Source organism: Zeus faber, assembly GCF_960531495.2.
Source record: "Zeus faber genome assembly, chromosome: 9".
Lineage (NCBI taxonomy): Eukaryota > Metazoa > Chordata > Actinopteri > Zeiformes > Zeidae > Zeus > Zeus faber.
The window spans coordinates 18925042-18932541 of NC_137197.1; the positions used below are offsets into that span (position 1 = coordinate 18925042).

The 7500-nt window shown below is 47.8% G+C and overlaps 1 protein-coding gene across 5 annotated transcripts in view; it reads left to right on the forward strand.

Annotated features, from left to right (window-relative positions):
- Positions 1–7500, forward strand: part of LOC307235066 (muscleblind-like protein 1) — a 73847-nt gene that overhangs the window by 24555 nt on the left and 41792 nt on the right. The window lies entirely within an intron of this gene.

The following is a 7500-nucleotide window of genomic DNA, read 5'->3' on the forward strand; positions in this document are numbered from 1 at the left end:
AAATAGGGTACATTGTGTGTGTGTGTGTGTGTGTATGCGCGTGTGTGTGTGTGAGCTTGCGCGTGTGCATAGCGTAGTGTGTCCACTCTATGTGTGCACTTTGTACATATGTCTATGTGTGTTATTTTGAGGCCACGCCGCACAGTGGGAAGTCCTGAGAAGGCTCTGTAATTTTCTGTCTATTTCTGCCCTGGCGCTGGGACAACACACTCCCACCGAGCAGCTTTTCTCCATCAGAAAGCGAGGGAGAAAGGGACCAAGCTGCAGATGAAGGAAAAGAAAATGGAGTGAAAGGAGTTTGTTTGCAAATATCAGAAATTTCTATCCATCTATATATCTATATCTATCTATCTATCTATCTATCTATCTATCTATCTATCTATCTATCTATCTATCTATCTATCTATCTATCTATCTATCTATCTATCTATCTATCTATCGGCCTGTCTGTCTGTCTGTCTGTCTGTCTATCTGTCTATCTATCTGTCTTTCTATCTATCTGTCTATCTGTCCATCTGTCTATCTGTTTTATCTCCTCTAGTTATCTAGAGTACACTGTGATGTTGAACATGTACGCTGCGGGATATTCACAATACTACCCCGTGAATCCCAAACATCCAAACATCGATGAAACACACATAGACCGACAAGACATCTCCCCTGCCCCCAAAAAAATCAGATAGATACGAAGGGTCCGCTGTGGCCGGCGCGCGGCGTGGCCGGGGGCCAAGCGAGGCCTCATAGAAGTCGAAACAACGTGCGACACACAAAACACGGGGACGCAGGTCCGCGCGCAGGCACTTATAAATATGCAGGTTCATTTACATGTGTCAACACGCACGGTCGCACGACCACAGGTGCCTGCTTCCTGGCTGCCGAGCGCAGCGGAGCTCCGAGCCGTGTCGCGCTGGCTCGCGTCCTCGACCGTCCCGCGCGCCAACCGGCTTTTCGTTTGTCACCGCGGTATCAAACATGGAGAGTCATTTCGGAGCTTGGTTTTTCTGAGTGTGCGTAGGGGGCAATTTGTCTCCAATCTGATTGGCGAGTCAAACTGTTATTCGGTGAAACAGGGACCCACGGGCTGCCAGTTATTCGGGCCGTCGGAGCTAAAGTTGCACTTTTGGCCCCGGTTTCGCCGCCGGAGGACTTCCTGTCGAGACGTGCCGGGGTTTGTTACGGTTTAGAGCTGCTTGCGTACAGCCGGAGCTGGGATGGGGCTTGGCCCGCGCAGGTAGGACGGGGACGGACCGGGATCGACTTAACGGGGGAGCATTGCGGGGATCATGGAAGCAGACAGGCGGTCTGAGCCCGGGAGGGCAGGGCCGAGAGCGGGGAATGTGCGAGGGAGCAGAGCACAACGCTCGGCCCCGCTCCTCGCTCCCGCTGCCAGGGAATTCCAGAGTCTACCTCCCTCCCCTAACCTCCCTGACAGAATGATAGATCTGCTTTATCTGCAGATGAATTCACAACGCACAGCCAGGAGACGGAGAGAGGAGGGGAGGGGGGTGGGGGTGGTGTCAGGAAGGACGGGCGGGGAAGAAACGCAGACAAAATGGTAAGAGCGAGGGCTGGAAGGTGGTACGCATGGCGTGGCACTCCGGGAAGATTTGCCGGACCATCTCTCTCTGCGATTCCTTTGGGGGTTTGTGGGACGTCAACGGCGGGGAGGATGAAATACGTGCTTTTCATGTATCTATATATATATATTTTTTTTTTTCAAGTAGGTTGTCATTCTTAACCTCTAAATGTTTTGTTATCCCTTTGCTTACCCATCGGCTTATTCTCACCGTCTGTACCTGCCTGTTTTTTTTCTTTTCGGTCCGTCAGAAAACATCCCTCTCTTTTTCTTTTTTTTATTATCTCTTTTCACCCCGTGCACCTGAAGCTTTCTCTCCCTGGGTAATCCGCTGAATGATGTTCACTCACATTGAATATACTGCAAGGCTTCGTTTGGGTGGGCCGGGCTACCCGTGGATACGGAGTGTGTGTGACATAATGATGGAGAGTGATTGTGCGGAAAAAGTTATTGAATCCGATGTGGAGGTTGACTATGATTGGATGATTATACAAGAAAACAGATTAATCTTGTCTTTAAACAAACACACCATTTTATAAATTGGCATTTGCAGTTTGCCATTAGTCATGGCTTGGTGATACGGTCATCTATTCAGTTTTATATGGCACTTACTTTGCAGTCCTTTTCACTAAGTCTTCGCTTTTTCAGTTGTTAGTCAAACAACTTTCTCAAACCTCCACAAAGGTCCCTAAATCACGAGCTTTATGGTTGTTGTGGCACCGAAAACAGTAGATATTGCAAGAAGGCGTTAGAAAAAGGACAGGCTCCGGGGGCGTGCCGGTCGTCTTGACTCGTTGCTCCTGCCGGAGGAGCCGAGCAGCTTGTTGTGATTATCAACTGGAAGCCGAAGCAGCTTCATCCAAAGTCAACGAGGGGTGAAATGTGGCGCTTAAGTTCATTTAGTTCGTACAAAATATGATCAGCCCCATGGTTCTCTGTGCTGGGGAAACAGGTGTGAAGGAGCCGGGAAGCCAAAGGGGCTCCACTCCAGAAGGAAAACACGGAAAGGGAGAAGACAAGTTTCATAACAATTAAGCTGCAGGTGCCTGATGCTCAACTGAATATATTACTGTAGAAAGCAGACGACGGCACAAAGTAATGACTGCCTTAAAGACAGGTACACAAGTATGTGTCACACTTCAAGGGTTGACTGCCAAGTCGCCCTTCAAATTCATCGTGTCGGGAGACGTCTTCATCAGCTTGTCTCCTCCAGAGCCGCCACATCTTTGGACTTCTTAAAAAAACCAACGTATATAATTTATTATATTATCGATCAACTGAGTCCCGTCAAATCAAGTCACCGGATTCAATTTTTTCATGCGTACAAGAACCAAACTTTTAAAATCATCAACTAAAATGATTGCTGCCAGCGATTCTACATTAAATGTCAATGAATGAAAGTCGTCATATCCAGGATTTACCGCATTATGGGGTTGGGGGGGTTGGGGTGGTTGGATCGGTGTCAGGGATTGAACAGTGTGGTGTCACACGGTCTGGTTGGGGGTTCAAAGTTTCAGACCCAATTCCATTTCTAATCAAATTGTTTTGACCAATGCACCGTTTTTTTTTTTTTTTATGTGGAAAGATTTAGATGGATCATAAGGTTTGTTTTTGATTAAATTTGATCCGCTAACAACCCTAACCCAACCGTGGGACATCTGTGATATTGAGGTTGTGACAGCAATCCACTGCAGCCAGTTCAAAGTCAAAGCACAGATTGTGAAATTGGGTAAACTCTGAAGAGGGAGAGGCACAAAACACACAGAATCAAACTTTAACTGAGAGAAATTACAACTTCAACACACACAAGCACACAGGGAGTTTTAATGATTTCAACACAAATGATTTGACATTTGAGCCATTTGCACAGCAGCCAACGTTTAAAAAATAGATCACTTCCAAAATCTGACCCAACTGGCAAAAAACAAATCCGACGTTTATCTTCTTAAAACCCTCGTGTCGCTTGACACGTTGATGCGTTTATTTGCTGTAATCTGCTTCTGGAAAGACACTTTTAATACTGACTCGCACAAGAACTGGCACGCGCACCGGCAACACCACCCTGATGCAGAAACCCAATTCCTGTGCACATGATTAATGGTCATACGGGTCACACACCGCAGTACGTGTTTTCATATGGTGCGGATAGAAGAGCTGTGTGACGTGGGCACTGTACGGTGACCCGAATATCTCAGAGAGCCTTTCGAAAGCACACAAAGGAAATATGTAAAGGGTGAGAGACACAAAGGAAAATAAAATATGGTGACATCAGAACTCTGCTGGGAAAATGGAGATGTGTGCGCGTGTCTTGACGCGTGCGCGTATGTCTGTGTGTGTGTGTGTGTGTGTGTGTGTGTGTGTGTGTGTGTGTGTGTGTGTGCGCGCGCATTCCAACTGCACCAGTGAATGCAGTGGATCAGATAAGGGTTTGCTCTGAAAAGCCAACGCTCTCCAGCGGTGTTAATCTGACGCTGTATCGCCGTATCGCTGTGCTGCCGTCATGCACTTTGCTCTCATCCTCTCCTCTCATTACCACCATTAATCTGTCTCTACCCTCCCTTACCCTTCCTCCCCCTCCCCCCCTCCCCCCAGCCCCTCTCCCGCTCTCCCAGGAACGACATGCACCTCCATTTCATACATAGTGACTTTTATCTCTTCTTATCTTTTTTTGGGTGATGGGGGGGCTGGGGGGCGGGGGCGGTATTGGCTTGTCCGCGGCTCTTAAAACGTTTCATTTCTCAGTGGTTGTGGACCACCAGGGAGAGATCAAGAGCTCAGTGCTGCTCCCTGTCTGTCTGTCTGTCTGTCTGTCTGCCTGGCTGATAGCTTGATCGATGGATATTCATTAAACCGTTAAATATTCGCTTAGGTGTTCTCGCCGTGAAATTGAAAAATCAAGACGGACATTTGAAGTTGAGGAAACCCAAAAAAAAAATAACGTGGGCTCGTCAAATAAAAGCGTATTTTTAAGTTCATCCGATGTTTTTTTTTTTTTTCAGTGTGTATGGTCTCCCTCTTTGGAAAAAACATTCTCGTCGACGAATGTCTCTGTGCCCTTAGAGAGAGAGAGAGAGAGAGGGAGAGAGAGAGAGAGAGAGAGAGAGGGTGAGAGAGGGTGAGAGAGAGAGAGGCCACCTTCTTACACATCCATCCATGGATACGCTGCCTCAGCATAGGATACACACTCTCTCACACAGACACACACACACACACACACACACACACACACACACACACATATACACGCATGCACGTGGGAGCGGGTCAACACTAACATCTATCTTTATACGTGCTGCATCAGCATGGAGTCATTACGCACACACACACACACACATACACGCACACAGACACACACACACACACACACACACACACACACACTCACACACAGACACACACGCACAAAGCGAACACAAGGGCATTTAAGAGTATGCAACCCATCCCCCTCTTCCTACCTCCTATTTTTTCAGTTTTTTCCATTCATCTTCCTCATTTGTCCTTGATATTTTTATACCTCTGCTGTGCTCACCTGAATATTTACATCCCGGATTCACGGGGAACCACAGGGAGCATCACCATGACCCCTGACGTTGGGCATGAATGGGTTCCTGCATATCTAAGTCCATTTTTTGAGGGGGTTTTGAGGGGCGCCTCATAGCCTTGGATCGTGACATCATCGCCGCTGCCGCCGCCGCCTCCCCTGCTGTGCATGGAATACCTACTCAAATTTGCCAATCCCCCTCCAAGCTCCTCCTTCATCCTTAACCAGGAGTTAGTTACTTACTTACTTACTTCAGGTCCTCTCCTGAAGACCTCAAACACACACACACACACACACACACACACACACACACACGCACACAAACACACACACACACACACACGCACACAAACACACACACACAAACACACACACACCCACACACACACATACACACACACACACACACTAAGAGGCACAATTTGATGTGCACACACACATACACAAACTGCAAATGCAACCTTCAGCCCTGTGTCTCTCCTGCCCCTCGTGGTACGACACTGAACCTGTGTTTCTTTCAAACTGAGTTGCACAGTCGGTGGAAGCGTTGGATAGCAGCTGAACCGTTTAAATTTGAACTTAACTTGAAATCCTCTGGAGACCTTTGCAGAGTCACAGCACAAGTCTGTACCAAAGTGCTTTACAGGAGTGGATATGGGGATTTGATGTTATTATATTTGGATATTATGCTGTGGTACTAGAAGTGGAGGCAAATAGCCCCAATTACAAAATGAAAAAAATGCTGTATCCAGAGCTAGAAAGAAGGTAATAGATAGGTAGAAATGACTCTTATCTGTTGTTTTTCATTTTGATCTTTTTCATCTCATTGCAGCTTCGTCTCAGTCTAGTGTTTAAACCTCTCGTCAGAGCGTGCGCTGGCCGTCCCAGCCGTTTAATTCTCCCCGACGTCCTCCATTCCCACACAGTTTAAGGGGAAATGAGCCTCCGTCGGAATTGAATTGGTTCTCCTTCTCTTTGAATGTTTGGCTTTGTTTTTTTTTTTTCTTTTTGTTTTCCCCTCCGTGCAATTAGCGACGTGCTTTCACGAGCGCGCCCGTCGCCTCCTTCACTCCGTCACTCCTTTAATTAGAAAATAATCAGAGTTGGGCGAGAGAATCATTAAATCTGATCCTTGAGTGCCATCAGCCACAAACACGGGGGCGGGAGATTCATCAGGCTTTATGAAAGAGCCTCGGATACACCTCCCCTCTCTCCTCCTCCCATTCCTCTCTCCCCCTCTCTTCCCTCTCTCCTCCTCTCTTTGCACCGGCTGGACGACCAAAAGACGAAACTGATGAAATTGACCAAGCCTGAGAAGACAAATTTAAAATGGATGGAGCGAGGGAGGTAGAGACGGAGGGAAGGGGGTTGGAGGAAGGAGAGAGAGAGAGAGAGAGAGAGAGAGAGAGAGAGAGAGAGAGATAAAAAGAGAGATCATTAAGAAAGTGCTAATTAACAGAAACCGCGCTGTTTAGCAGCACTTTGCCTCCATGCAATATTGATTCTTCAAAACCATTATGAACGGATGTTGCCTTTTCTTTTTTTTTTTTTACTGCTTACGGCGCAGGCCTCTCTCTCTCTCTCTCTCTCTCCTTCTCCCTCCCTCCCACCCTCCCTCTCTCCCATATTCTCCCCATCCCTCCCTCAGACATGACGTGTCCACGGGGCAGTCGTTTACAAGATGCGATGCCTATTAAATAATTGTTTTCCCTCCTGTCGACCCCTTTGCGTCGCGACACGTTGGAGCCCAATTTCCCAGACATTTCATTTTTTGTTTGATTCTGTTGTGGGGAAAAAAAGCCCCCCTCCCCCCATGATCACATTGTCAATACCCCCCGAAATGATCCATTTAACCTCTCTTAAAGAGGGGGAGAGGGAGGTGAGAGGTTTGACGTGAGAGCGGAGGAGGAGGGGTGGGGCTCTGCTTTAACACGCTGACTACACGGAGGGGAAAACAATAGGAAAAGATCCGCTTGGAATTTTGGATTATGTGACAGCGTGTGTGTGTGTGTGTGTGTGTGTGTGTGTGTGTGTGTGTGTGTGTGCGCGCGTGTGCCCGTGTGTGTGTGTGTGCGTGTGCCCGTGTGTGAGAGAGAGAGAGAGAGAGATGGAGAGAGCGAGTGATAGATGGGCGTGTCGTCCTCAAACGCTGCAACGCGGACAGTGATCGATAAACGACAAAGGGAACAGCAGAGAACATGTGCCACGGATGGAGAGATAGCAATAACAAAAAAGAATAAAAGTGAATAGCGGGCCGTGTCAATTCGGGGAGGGGGGTGGTGGTGGTGGCGGTGGTGGGTGGGGGCAGATTGAAGAATGTGTGTAATATCCCTTTATTGTTGAAGTGCATGCCGTGCAGGCCCGGATGCTGTGATTCTTCAGA